Consider the following 15,531-nt stretch of genomic DNA (forward strand, 5'->3'; position numbering starts at 1 on the left):
TTCGCAGGCGATGCTTTAACCGATTGAGGTGTGTAGGCACGATTCGTCAATTTCCAGATACCTAAATTCTGCCAGTAGCTTTCTAATACACCCCAACCTCTGCCGAAGCCTACCACAGAGGGAAATAGCAGTAGTTCGGAATACTGTCGCATTGAGGCAGTCGTGCCTGTATAGCTCAATCGGTCGGCAAAAGGCTATTTCCAGTTCCGATTCGGTACGCAGTTTTAACATGATAGGAACTTTGGTAAGCGTGCAAGTTACAGAGAAGAAGGTTTATGATTATTCTGCTATACTCCTGTCAACTGATATTCGAAAACATGTGTCTTCAAAAAGTGAGATGCAGGGATAGAAAAGAACTTGCGTGTATCTCGCTATCTGTTCTCTATCCTTACTTAGGAGCTCTTTGTGGTGTACACTGGCCGTACTAAAGTGTAATGGGTGTAACTGTCACAGAAAGCTGACAAGCAACGAGCGTTACATAATCAGCATCCATTCCTGAGCTCAGTTTTTGGTTAAAGAATGCGAAAGATTATACACGTTGTTCTATAATCACAGGACATATCTGATAGTACTTTGGTTTATAGTAGGACTGACTATGCCATTTAGCGTACTACATTTAAGCTACTAACCTAGTTGTCTTCAAGTTCTCCAAAAATGATGTGATGTTGCATGCTTCCTGGACTAACTAAGTAGCGAGCAGATAGAAAACCACTTCTCGGAGCTTCTGAAGGGGACGATTATGTCATCTGTAACACTGTGCGTAGAACAGGAATCATCAGCTCAGTTAAAAACCGCAATCACGCCGAGAAAATCTCGGTAATCGCGCTCTCCAACAGTCTTGTATCGAGTGTCTCGAACATCTGTAAAGACGTCTGGTAGAGACCAGTCAGATACTATCACGGTCACGAACTTATCATAAATTAAACAAAAATCATACAACAACACGTTATCCACGACTGCAACGTGTATTGGTTCAACAGGTAGGGAAATGGGTGGAGTAGTTAATATCGTCAACCAGCCACACAGTCTACATCTACATCTGCATCTACATAGGTACTCCGCAAGCCACCGTACGATGCGTGGTGAAGGGTGCCCTGTAGCACTACTAGTCATATCCTTTCCTGTTCCATTCGTAAATAGAGCGAGGGTAAAGTGACCATCTATGTTCCTCCGTACGAGCCCTAATCTCTCGAATCTCATCTTCATGGTCCTTACGTGAAATATACGTTGGAAGCAGCAGGATCGTTCGGGGGTCAGCCTCAGATGCTAGTTCTTTAAATTTTCAATAGTGCTCTTCGGAAAGAACTTCGCCTTTCCTCCACTGATCCCCATTTGAGTTCCCGAAGCATCTCTATAACACTTGTAAGCTGTTCGATCTTTCCGGGCGGGAAGGTGCGCCTGGTCCCCGGCACGAATCCGCCCGGCGGATTTGTGTCGAGGTCCGGTGAACCGGCCAGTCTGTGGATGGTTTTTAGGCGGTTTTCCATCTGCTTCGGCGAATGCGGGCTGGTTCCCCTTATTCCGCCTCAGCTACACTATGTCGGCGATTGATGCGCAAACAAGTTCTCCACGTACGCGTACACCACCATTACTCTACCACGCAAACATAGGGGTTACACTTGTCTGGCGTGAGACGTTCCCTGGGGGGTCCACCGGGGGCCAAACCACACAGTAACCCTGGGCTCGCTGTGGGACGGCGGAGGGGTGAAGTGGACTGCGGTAGTCGTCGTGGGGTTGTGGACCACTGCGGCTGCGGCGGGGACGGAGCCTCTCCGTCGTTTCTAGGCCCCCGGTTAACATACAATGCAATGCAATACAATACAATACAATACAATACAATACGCTGTTCGAACTTACCAGTAATAAATCTAGTAGCTCGCCTCTCAATTGCTTAGATGTCTTCCTTTAATCCGACCTTTACAGATGAACCACACTTTCCCAGAATTCTCCCAATAAATCGAAGTCGACCATTCGCCTTCCCTACTACAGGCCTTACATGCTCAAACCATTTGATATTGATTTGCAAAACGTTACGCCTAGATATTTAATCGGAGTGACTGTGCCAAGCAGAGCACTACTAATACTGTACGCTAACATTATGGGTTTGTTTTTCTTACTCATCTGCATTAACTTAGATTTAGAGTAGCTGCTATTCGTCACGAGAGCTAGAATCTTGTGCAAGTTATCTTGTATCCTCCTACAGCCACTCAACGGCGACACCTTTCCATACATCACAGCATCACCAGCGAACAGCCGCTGACTGCTGGCTTACCCCGTCTGCCAGATCATTTACGAGTATGTATATAGAAAATAACACCATTCCTATCAAACTTCCCTGGATCCATCCTGACCATATACTTGTCTCTGATGAACACTTGCCGTTGATAACAACATACTGGATTGCGTTTCTAACGAAGTCTTTGAGACAATCACAAACTATTAGATCGGGGTCTCCAACCGTTTAGCTTACCTGCGCCACACTGGAAGAAGACGATTATTTTTGGGCCGTACATAATTTTCTTAACAGTAACAATTACAGCTGACGAAAAAAAGAGCACGGGATGGACCAATGAGAGAATAACGTCATGTGCCGGGAGTATTCAATTTATCAAGCCTTAGATAAACGGAGTCTTACGGATTTGTTCTGGCCGCATGCTGCCCGCGGGCTGCGAGTTCGACACCCCTGTATTAGAAGACTCCAGTTGTCTGAATTAGAGAAAATTATGTTCGATGAGTTTTCGGGAGTGCGGACACGTCATCATTTCCTGCACCAACATTTCGACTGGGAAGCCTCAGAAATTACTAACTACGGGACCACTGCGTGGACGGCCCTGGAATATTATTGCTCTGTCACCTATCGCTTGTTTCAACTCTGTAAATGATTTTTTTACTGGAATTCGATATTCACATTGATCTGTCACACTATAACTGGCTTGGTAAGTCAATTCAAAGATCGAAGAAAGGCAAGGGTGTACCATCCCCAGCCAAATCACCCACGTCTGATAAAGCACTGTAGTATTCAGACAAACTTTAACGTTGACGGCAGCCTTAATTACTTAACTAGCTGAGCCACACGAACTCTTTTGAGAAGTTATTGCAAAATTTTCGACTTCCACCACATATCTTCAACCGTTAGGTGATACTCTTTGCCTGACTTTTTTTCAGATTTTTGGAGTCTCAAGTTTGTAATACGATAAGTAATTATATGACCTAACTAATATCATGTCTACCTACAGCTTCTGCTGCCTAGAAAGCACTACGTTCTTAAAAAGTGGTACGAATATTATGTTGTAGTCTGCGCACTGTCACAACAAATGTAAGATGTTTCAATAATATTACCATACTGAATTATGTTTTATAAGAATTGTCAGACAACATATCTTTAGACTGATTTATAACATAAGATTAACATTAAGAAAACAGTCACCTGCAGTTACAATAATCAATAAATATAGTAAATTTCTTTAGTAGGTAAACAAAGGCCCGAATCGTGCATCGCGGCCGATATGTATAGTCACGATCGCTCTGATTAATAAACATGTTTTTTGACATGACCGATTCAGGTGATGTAAGAGTGTATTTCAGGCGAGAAGAAGGATAAACAAACTGTTGAGTAGTGTATCAGAAATATTAGGAAAACGATAGACTGCTAATCGCTGTAGATATGGTACTTTGAGTTGCTGACAGGCACAACGAAAATACTGTTACATGTGTAACTTTCAGCCATAGCCTTCTTCAGAAAGGAAACACACACACACACACACACACACACACACACACACACATATACGGAAGCACACCACACGCACATATGACCGCCATCGCCGGCCGCTCGGACCGAAATTCGTTAAGTAATGATGATTTCTTCCTGTTCAAACGACAAGTTTAATCGTGAAAACGTATATACATAAACTACCATATCAGAAAATGGCTACACCCGAAATCGATTACGTGTTTACTAACCAATGCGTTAGTGACTATGACCTCGGAGTTCTACTTTCATTTTTTTTAGAGTGTGATTAAATAATGTGAGAGCTTCCTGTTGTCCTCACAATTGCTTAGTTGACCAGAATGAAGTAAGTAAGCAGATAATTTAAATTTTAGAATGTAGCTATCAAGAACTAGGAATCCGACTGACATTGCATTTTTTGCTTTTGTTTTGTTTCAGGCATATTCCACCGAATTATCAAACGACATAACATCATAAACAAAGCAGAACGTACAGAACTGAGAGTAAGTAATCTTCTTTCCTCATTTTATACGAAAATGTGTCATCTTCCTTTTACTTCTACGTAATCCATAAATGTCTTTCACGTTACTCAAGATAACTTTCTAAAACTGTTACGGAACTACTAAAATGTTAGCTGTTCTAGCGTAAAATTCCACTATGTTTCCTAATTCACGAAGAATGTTATATGTGATAATATTGACGATTCAAGGTCAGTACCAGTTAGATAGTAATGATTATAAGCGTATTATGTAACTGAAAAATAATAAAAATATTTGGAGGCGCCGGGTATCGATCCCGGTACCTCTCGCATGCTAAGCGAGCGCTCTACCATCTGAGCTACGCCCCCGACAACCGTTAGGACTCCTTAATCTTGTAATAGAGCTACACTAATATATCCTCGTAAAGACAGTAGAAAACCTGTTTATGAGTCATTCATTCTTCGACAGCATTGTGGTATTGAAAATGTCCTGCGTGTTTTTTAGCTACTCAACTTGTAGCATTAAGCAGTAATACGTACTACTACGGCATGTGATTCTCTGACATGTCCCATACCTATTTCCTACCGAAAATAAACGTTATCAATGTCATTTAACCAGATTTACGAATGTATCGACGCCTTGAGAGCAGCATAATATCTACACTTTTTTGTGGGCGTCCACAGAAATCTATCCAAGAGGGAGCAAGATTCCTAAATTCCCAGTTTTGATATTTCTGACTTGGTAAGACTGAGAACGTCGTACCCCAGCACTGAATTTCACAAGAACTTCGCAAAACGCATTGTATGCCGAATAACTGACAGTTTCAACTCAATTTCTTTTTCTTTCTTTCTTTTCAGTAGATTACTTCCGAAACAAAAATGTAAACATTATTATGCGATAAAATGCTTATTCAACTTTAATGACATCTATAACGCTTTGTTTATTAAACATCACATCTGATACTGTCAATGGATTTGTTGTATCATATTCATGCCCTCTATTTTTTTAAACGCGACTGTCATGATTGAAGTTTAATCAAATGTCTACCTTTTATTGTAAAGTATAGCTCAAGCCAGCATTTGATGAGATGACTATGAGAATCTCTCCCAAAACAACCTCAAATTATCCGGTGTAACCGACTCACGACAGCCTTATCGCTCCAGTTTGAGACATTACTGTACGTCCATGTGAACTGGACCGCTGAATTCTTAACACTGTAACTGCATGTCGAACCCCACTGAGTTTCAGAAAGCCCCGATACATGGAGTGGAGATCTTTTTGACCTTCTACTTTTACTCATCTTTCTCCTCTGTTTTAGTGTAGTAAAGAGTATTATACGTTTTCGATTGATGCATTTGGGTGCAGTTGGAACCGCGGACGGATGCTAAGGTGAATAGCAGCCATAATTAGTTTGTGATGCGAACAGGCGCCCGAATCCACGGATTGGCCCGTCAATGCAGCTCGGGAAGAGCTCTTCGTCGAAGGGGAAAAACGTACACTGATGACTGTTTTCGCAATGTTCTGTAAATCTTGATATTTTTGCAGGAGAGCGCTGAAACCACTGCTGCGCCAAAGAAAATGCGCCATTTCACGTGAATGCCTACCAAACAAACAAAGCCAGCAGTGCTAGATAATCGGGTTAGTGCAATTAAAGCCAGCCATATCTAGAAGTGAGTTCGTATTTTGTAACGAACGTATGTCTATACGTCAGATACCAGGAGGTGGCAAGTGCCATTTCTTGCCTCCCCTTGCCGACACCTGTGGTGGTGGTCTAACATTGATAATGTATGAATAGAAATGATAAAAGGCCATCAAATGAAAACGAGACAGATGGAAAAACAGTAAGTAAAATGTTTATTATCCAGAAGCAATCACCATAACTGTTGATACACTGATCCCACTGTAAGACAAGACAGTTACTGCCCTCATGGTAAAATGTTTGCTGTTGCCTATGGAACTATGATTGTATCCGAATGTACACCTCTTCATCCGAAGCAAATTGATTGCTATGAATGTCTGTCTTCAGGGCTCCAAAAATACGGAAATCGCAAGGGGAGATATCGGGACTGTGTGGAGGACATGGAAGGGCTCGCCAGCGAAACTTCTGCAGCGCACTCTCAACAACCTTGGCAATATGTGGGAGGGTCCAACGTTTCCTAGTGTGCCTCTCTTTACCGTCCCGATACTACTCGATCCGAAACCACAAAATATCCCATTGTGCTCAGCACTGCTACATCTCCGGTTTAGCGAGGTGATAGAAAGTATATGAATTCTGCAAAAAATTAAATATCTTTTATCACAGATTCCAATGGACTACAGAGTGGGGGGCAGGTGCCCGACCCCCATCCCTTCCCTTTGCAAACGGCTACTCTACTCTCCGTTCCCCTTTATTTTGCTTTTTTTTATCTGAATATTAAAGTTCTTCAATTTGAAGTGAAGGAGATTGCTTTCAAACGATAACAGTCCTTACCATTTACTTCGTTCATCGGATTCAGAAGCAACATACTTCGTAACATGACTAGACACAACCATGCTTAGCAATTAAATTTACTTCCAGTATCTCAATGAAGTTTGTAATTTCCGTATTGCTTTTCTGTTTTAAACTGTTGCGCTATAGCAGTTCACGGTAGCCATAATAACTGATCAAAGAAAAATCCACCCTAGCAACAGCCGCTACAGAGTAAGTAAAACGATAAAGATTCGTCCATCAATTTCGTATTGATTATGCGCACCCTCCTCGATTAAATCGATTAATGCCTCACTGCTGAGCTTCCATTCGACGGGAAACTTCTAAACTTACATGTTATCAATATCTACAAATTTTAGTGCGACTCGACTGCGTACAGCATTTCCACGAGAAACCTGAAGAACAACTCCCATGCCCCGCTTAAAGGCGAGTGACCGGTAGCACTTCGGCGTTCTTGAACGAAAGTGCAAGACAGTTCTTCCCGCCGGAAAAGGCGGGCTCAGCACCTAAACCTCCAGAGAACAAGCTATGCCTGTAAAGAGGACTACGTTATGTCATGAACATGGCGTTGCAGCAGAATATTCCCTATTACACTTCCAAGCCGAAGCCGATTAAAGTAGTTATCCATGGGATTCCGCTGAAGTTTGCGGCAGACGAGGTTTAGGAATAACTCGAAGATATTGGTTTTGTAACCATCAAAGTTGTCCGGATGAAGTACCCAGAGATTCAGCACCAAATGAACAAGACTGCTGTCATTCCTAGTGAAAGCAGAGCATCGCACTATCTTCCAAAGGGAGAGATTTTACTCGTTCCCGTTATGGTCGAGAAACTTCGCAGTCCAGCACAATGTTTTAATTGCGGGGAGCCGCGACATATAAACTGCACTATGCCCCCATAGTGTGTCATGTTGGAGTCAATCACGAACTTCCGCAGCGTAAACCTGCTACATGTGCTGGGCAAGCTCACGCAGCGAACTAGAGAGACTGTGTGCATCACAAAAATGCAAGCCGCCGCCAACGAGGCCTCCGCCGCTTTCCAGCGATCCCGCGGCCTCTGGACGCTCAGCAACGACTCGTCGTCCCCCAGAATGCGCTTCACAAGTACCTACTACTCCTCCTTTGCGATAGCCTGCGCAACAACGTGTGGATTACCACATGCTCTGGTTTACTTCAGGCGCTGTCCCAGCGACAATGGACCTGTCCACGGCCGCAGACCTGCCTTCACAGTCGTACCCTCGCCAAACGCTGGTGGCTCTGAAGCAGCAGCCACAACACCCTGCACTTCCCCCTGTGCCTGAGATAGCTGACGCCATGGCCCTACTCCACGCAGTGATGGAAACGATTACCATTGTCAGCTAGACACTGAGGAACCTTCCACACGCCATTACTGCTACAGTCGCTGCATCCTTACTAAGTGGAATCACAATCCAGCCAGCGTCGTCACAGTCTGCTAATGGATCGGCCTAGAAGGGTCCATAAACTGCATGTCACGACGTGGAATGCAAATAGCATTTTTCCATCTCTGTTGGACTTCATACAACTTCTCCACGAGGAAAACACAGACATTTGCATGGTCACTGAAACTCACCTCAAACCGAGAGCTCACACGAATATCTCTAACTATGTGTGTCACTGCACTGATAGGTTGATAGCTGGAGTGGTACGGCAATATGTATCAAGACTTTGATTCATCATTACGAAGGCCCCACTCTGCAGCTCACCACCATCGAAGTACTGCTGTGGTAGTGGAAACGGCTCACTTTGTAACTGTCTGTCAGCCACCCATGGGAAAAATCAGCACTGAAGGTGCCATGGCGTTGCTGCAGTTACAAGGAAAACTATTTATAGCTGGTGAGCTCAGTGCCAAGAACCGTGCCTGGAACTCGTCCATCACAAATATCAGTAGCCAATGGCTCCTCCACACTGTGGAAAAAGTTTGGCGACAAGTCTGTGGGTCAGCAGAGCCCACACTTGAGAGGCCTCCTTGACGTCATCGACATTAGCATCGCTAAAGGACTAACTAGTTCGTTGCTGCAGAAGTCATATGAGCCTTACCCTCCAATCAGCTGCCAGTTTACTTCCACCTAGCCACTGAACCAATTTCAACACGACTGGGCCTTAGCAAGCGCAATACAGACTGGCACCAATATCAACAGAGCATCGCACAGCACCTCGAAGGTGATCAACTTGACGCCGATGCCAATGCCGATGATGGCGCACTGCTCTTCAAGAAGTGATCACTGAGGTACTGCATTCAGCAACAATAACTCAGCATTCTACAGGGCGTGGTCCATTCCTGTGGCGATAGTTGGAAGCAACGCTCATAGACCACCGCAACCTATCTTTGACACGACAAACTCTCTATAATCGAACCTGATACTCACTCTCGGAGGGTGGTTCGTCACATCACCAGACAATGCCCCCAACTTCCTCCTTTAGATACACCTGAGGGCACCCCATGTACCCTGGAAGCATAACCCAATGTATTGGCTGATGTTTTCCAACTTGTCGAGTGACCAATCCATCTTCAACATGCGCTGGTGAAGACAGACTTTACGTCTTCTTTGCTGATGATTCCCCTGAAGACGCAATTAGGCCAGTCACTGAGAGGGAGGTGTGGGGTCCTCCGCAATGTCTTCCAACTATAAAAGCACCTGGCCATGACAACAGCATGTGCCAAAGCACTGCCAGCAGCACGATGTTGTTCAGTGTCATCCTCACCCAAAAGCATTATCCTTGAACTTAGGAACATGCGGCAGTGGTGGCCATGCCAAAGCCTGAGAAAGACAGGTAGAACTCTACCAGTTACAGGCCCAGAAGTCTCCTCCAATGATCAGCAAGCTTTCGAGAAAGACAGGTAGGACCCTACCAGTTACAGGCCCATAAGTCTTCTCCAATGATCAGCAAGGTTTCGAGGCTATCTTCCTTGCAAGGCTCAAGCTGCACATGGAGCCTGGCACCAAATTACCTAATGAGCAATTTGGCATTCGCCAGCAGCACTCGACCATTCAACAACTGTTACATGTTATTGCGAAGGCTACCCTAGCTTTTAATGATAAAGAGTATGGTGGAGCCATATTTTTGGATGTATCGAAGGAGTTTGACAGCGTCTGGTATAATTGTTTGCTGTATAAGTTCTTTGTTCAGTGCTTCCAGCCAGCGTCAAACTAACTTTCAGCTATCGTGAACATCGCATCTCCGTTGTTCGTGCTGGAAAGAGAATATCTGCCGAATAGGACGTTAAGGCCAGAGTGCCACAGGACTCTGTTTTAGGTCCATTGCAGTATATTACCTACATAGAAGATCTCCCGATGTCGCTGAGAGTGACCAACACCATGCACGCCGATGACACAGCACTTTTCACGCTCAGCAGGTGGCCAGCTGCTGTGCATCACCGATTGCAAAATGCTTTCCGCTAGCTTGATGAATGGGCCTATAGAGATCTATAGGATCAGAATGCTATCACTCCGAGCCTACAGAGACGTAAAGGAGAAAATGAGTGTCTCACATACAGTGGATATTCAGAAAATGACGGAAATCTGATCATGCCATAGTGAGATATTGTGTGTTGCGTATTGAATCGGGGACCTAAAACGACAGAGACCGTTCGTCCCGCCGTAGCCGTCAGTGGTTCACAACCCCACGACAGACCACAGCAGTCCACCCACCCGACTGCCGCCCCACACCGAACCCAAGGTTATTGTGCGGTGCGTCCCCGTGGAGAGCCTCGGGAACGTCTCATACCACACGAGTGTAACCCCAAATGTTTGCGTTGTAGAGTAATTATGGTGTACGTATACGTGGAGACAGTGTTTGCACAGCAATCGCCGACATAGTGTAACTGAGGCGGAGTAAGGGGAACCAGCTCGCATTCGCCGAGACAGTTGGAAAACCGCCTTGGCTGGCACACCGGACCTCGACACTAATCCGCCGTGCGGATTGGTGCTGGGGATCGGCACGCCTTCCCGCTCGGGAAGCAGCGCGTTAGACCGCGCGGCTAGCCGGGCGGACTAGTGAGATATACTAACTACGCTCCACACTTACGTAAACTTTAGGAAAACCTCCAAAAATGTGGAATCCCTTGCCAACAAACATTAAAATCCTATTTAGGTAGAACAATATCGAAATTAAAAGACTGAGATGTGTAAATTTCTACATGTATAATACTTGTATAACTGTATACTTGAGATTTAACTGAATTACATTCCTTCTATATGTACACTGTGTGCTTTATTTTTGCATTATTTTGTTGTGAACAGCTGAACTATTTCCAGAAGGAGGCAAATAAAAGATAAGTTTACGATTTTCTGGGGTCTCTAAACCTTTGTTTCTGCCTCCTCATCTTTTTCGAAACGCTCGTTAGTTACCTCAAAACTTTTTACGTACGAAATTTTTAACCCTTTAAAACCTGCGATAGCCGCATGGTGTGGCCCCACGTGCTATGGAATCGTCTATGCAGCGACTTGCGCGGTACACGGAAATAATGTGTCTGAGAATGGACGAGTGATACGAGATTAGATGCGACGAATGTATCCTTATCCCTCTTTGGGACCCGCACGTCGGACTGGAATTGGCTGTTAAAACTAAGCATTTCTATTGATCGTTAAGTTTTAACTTACAAATTGTTCCCTGTTATTACTTTTGAAAGTGGAATATACAAATACAGGGTGGTGCACGAAAAACCGGCCCCGAGAACAGACTGCTCGCCAGTTGTGCACGAATTGTTGCCCGTCACGAGTAGATATAAGAACAAACAGATAAATATGTAATAATTAGATGATAAAGAAATGACAAATAAACTAATGCAAAGTTCTACATTTACTAAACTAGTCTTGTCTTTTACATTACATTACATTAGGTGCTGAAAATGACCTCCTTGTGCTTCAGTGCACTTTTACGCACGTCCAAGCATACTAATGTTCACTTGGCGCAACTTTTCCGCTTCAGTAACTGTGGTACCACCGTGATGGTAGTCCAGTCCTCCGCTGAAATGCTAGCACGTGTGCAGCAGTCGTTCCATACCAGACTGGAAGAGTGTGTTTCCACTGTCGGTGGTCATTCTGAACACAGCTTGTTATGATCAATGGTCTTGTTACTGATCGGAGTCCACATAACTGGTGTATGCACTTGTGTTGCTCTTTAGTGTGTGCTGCCACAGGTATTGTACTAGTGTCGGTGTGGGAACTTTTCAAAACACATCTCGTAAGCGACTCGCACTAGAGTAGCGCAGCAAACACCACTGCCATTCTAATTTACCCTACTTTTAGTTTATTAATGTGAAAAGGCATTGGTATATTTAGAAAGTGTATGTTTGCACAAAAAATACTTTCTAGGTATTATTACAACTGTTGACTGGCTAACGATACAAGACCTTGAGTACCAACCCATAATTAGCATTTCCCGTTTCTGAAATATTTACGGTGTAAGTATTAGGTGATTCGCCCTGTATACACTCTGAGCTTTATTTTTGCTTTTTTAGCTTTTGCAGTAATCCTTACAAATGGCGTACAGGCTGAAATTGGAATTGTGAAATAAATGATCTCTACAGCCAACGGCGAATACGATGTGCTTTAAAAAATTCTTCATGACAGTGAACCCCGACCATGAGAAGTTAAACAATTAGCAGTCGAATACTTGGGGCCTGTTTTTCGTGCACCAGTTTGTAGTGCTATATTTTAGTTCTAAAAAAGGAACGTCCTGCTATGCACAACAGTAAACGTCCTGCTATGCACAACAGTAACAAATTCTTTTCCGTATTATGTGGTGGGTGATAAGAGTCATTATTTTTTTTTGCCATTATTGGTGCTCAGTTCTATTTTATACATAATTTCATTCGGTTACTACACGATCTGTTGTGACAATAATGAAATGAAAGAAAAAGTAATTAAAAGTATGATCGGATAGGTTACGTTGTGTAAGGCTAAGCCGGTCGTGGTGGCCGAGCGGTTCTAGGCGCTACAGTCTGGAACCATGTGATCGCTATGGTCGTAGGTTCGAATCCTGCCTCGGGCATGGAAGTGTGTGTGATGTCCTTAGGTTAGTTAGGTTTAAGTAGTTCTAAGTTCTCTGGGATTGATGACCTCAGATGTTAAGTCCCATAGTGCTCAGAGCCATTTGAACCAACCCTATCTCGACGTGAAAGGGTTAAATTTAATAATAGATTACTAAATCCTCGTAAAATTTACGGCTGCAGTTGTTATCAATTCATGGTTCCTGCCTATCTGATATTGTCAGTATAGGGTGTAAAACAGGAGATTTTGTACTTATTTTGTGTGTGACGTACCATGGCGACGTTATAATTGTATTTAACTAGAGCATAAACTATCACTTATGACGTCCTTTGAATAAAATTTGGAGTACTAAAATTTACGATGGTTTAGTAACAATGTTACATTTTCCTCCTTTTAGTGTTTTAGTGTTGTTTTTAAGCGCACCGGACCTTTTTCTCTGGGGAACGTGTCTTCGCGTTCGGTATCAACTGTCTGAGAACAAGCCTTTAATTCAGACAGAGTGGGCTCTGATAAGAGAACAGTCGTTTTCGGAGGAGTGTACGTCCTCTGGCCAGCTGGCGCGCCGTTGAAGGCCGCGCTGGCGGCGCCGTCCTTGGCAGTGACCGGCGTGGCTGCGGGCCGTGTTGTCCAGCCAGGCGCCGCTACGCTACACCACGCCACGCCACGCCTGCGTGCCGCGGCGAAAGTCCGCAGCTTTCACACCGCAGCTGGCCTCGCCTCGCAGCCTTCTGTTTCGTTTCCCGTGTGTACAAACAACCTGACAACAGTAAACAAGCTAAGGGCTTCGCGGATACGGTACCACATGTCTCCACACTACTCTTACCAGTCTTATCTGTTCCAGTATTTTCCAGGCTCATGTCTCAGCGAAGTGAAAAGCTTGCAACTCAAGACTTTGTATCGCGTAGTGCGCTCAAAGAAACGATTTTAATCAGTACCAGCAGAAAAATGCTCTTATCAGAACACAAAAAATGCGAATGTGTTCCTGTTTATTTAAAAGACTGAATTCATTCTACCTTCTTCAGGCCTTTGAAAATTTTCTCAAAACTTTTGGCATGTGAACATACTCGCGCTTCTTTTTAACATGCCACTCACTTCATACTCCACAAGCTACCATAACTGTGTAACTCATTAACACCCAGTAGTCCACCTCTGTAAGTCACTCATAAAACCACTCACTCACTCACTCAAACCAATTCATTGTCAATATCAAGTGTCTCTCCAACCGTCACTGTCTCCTGTGTCTCAGCCACAGCCCCTTTCGTTCTGTCCTACTACTACAATCTCCTTTCACTGTCACTGTTCCCCCTCTTGCTCCCTCTTACTGCTAATGTCCCATTCCTTTCTTCCTACTGCTGCTGTCTCTTCTCACTGTCACTACCTCTCTCTTCCTCGTTGTCATTCTTATAAACTCTGTCTATCACTATCACTGGGCCTCACGCACTTCCACTTCTTCCTTCTCTTTATTCCTCTCCCAGTGACACTCTCTCATTCAATCAATTAAGAACACTGTTCTGCCCCTGTCAACTATGTTTCACTACTACTCTGCCCCTTTCTTTTTCTCATACTGCCATTGTCTCTGTCGCTCTTTCTACATCACAACCACTGTCAACTATCTTCCAGTATTTATTACTTTGCCCTCTCTCTGCCACTGTCACTCTGTTCTTCTCTCTCAGCATAAGTAAGCGCAAACATGCTGGGACGCCAAAATACTTAGATTAAGTTTTAAAGGTGCTAAGGCAGGTAAAATGAGCCATCTGGTACCCAACTTTTCAGTCAGTCTTTTAAATAAACAAGAACATATTTGCATTTTTGTGCTTCATATGAGCATTTCTCCGCTGATTCCCTTTTTTACCTGTTGCAGCAGTGCATGTAACTCATATGAAAAGAAATGTACTGGTCAGTAAAATTTATACAGTTTCCTTATGTGAAACTGAAATAACGCAAAGCTAACTGTACAGCTCAACCCGGATTTTACGTGCAAAATAATTCTGCATGTGCTTCAGTACTACAACAGGGGTTCTTACCCGCTTCCGACTGCATTTTACAGCTCATTTCTCCGTCGTACTTCACTTTATAAACTACGTCTTCGTCTCACACCGTAAAAGTTTCACCCATTGGCTGTGCATAGCCGTCTTCACATCCTCGACTGACAATGAGTCTTGATCCGCTGGTGACGGCGAAAATACGGTAAAAAACCCTTTATGGGGTTTCCGAGGAGTCGCCCATGAACTAATGGTGACTCCATAAGTCCCATTAAGCCCACTGTAGGCCATATCAAATACAAAAAGAGCCAACCGATTTGCTCCATTTGCTTAAGCAGGAGAGAGTGTGTAATATTCCTACTTTGACCCTGTACTGTAGGATAGTGACACAATGTGCACACCACACGTATTCAGCTACCAGAATAGCGTACTGAGGGAGGTCTTAAAACTCTCCGTCCGATAGCGGAGGTGAAGAAACTGATGACCCGGTTGATGCTGTGAACGATGCTGCCATCCTTCCACTCCACTTGAAATGCTTTCTGTCTTTATCAGTTCGGTCATCCATCCATTTATCCATCCATCCATCCATCCATCCATCCCTCCATCCATCCATAACGAGGATGGCGTCGGAAACCATGATTTAGGCGTTGTTTGTGCAGGTATGAGTTATAATTTACAGAAGTCTTTCGGCTGAGTTTTTTCTCTTTCGAAGCCACTGCATTGTGGTGACAAGTTCGTCGCATAACTAAGTAAATGACGAACTAGCTACAGGCGTTCACCGCTCATTCAAGTGCAATCCCTTTCAGATCGGTATGAATAGTCAAATACGTGTACTTCGCAAATACGATTTTGGGAAACAGAAA

At 44.0% G+C, this 15,531-nt stretch overlaps 1 long non-coding RNA gene and 1 other non-coding gene across 2 annotated transcripts in view; one reads left to right on the forward strand and one right to left on the reverse strand.

The window, feature by feature from the left end:
* Window positions 1–15,531, forward strand: part of LOC124546078 — a 173,840-nt gene that overhangs the window by 89,154 nt on the left and 69,155 nt on the right. Inside the window, exon 2 of the long non-coding RNA XR_006967663.1 lies at window positions 4,169–4,233. This is a non-coding gene — a long non-coding RNA (uncharacterized LOC124546078). The remainder of the gene's footprint in view (window positions 1–4,168; window positions 4,234–15,531) is intronic.
* Window positions 4,505–4,577, reverse strand: Trnaa-agc. Its single transcript has one exon. It is a non-coding gene; the product is annotated as a tRNA-Ala (tRNA).

The sequence above is a fragment of the Schistocerca americana genome, chromosome 1 (genome assembly GCF_021461395.2).
Source record: "Schistocerca americana isolate TAMUIC-IGC-003095 chromosome 1, iqSchAmer2.1, whole genome shotgun sequence".
NCBI lineage: Eukaryota > Metazoa > Arthropoda > Insecta > Orthoptera > Acrididae > Schistocerca > Schistocerca americana.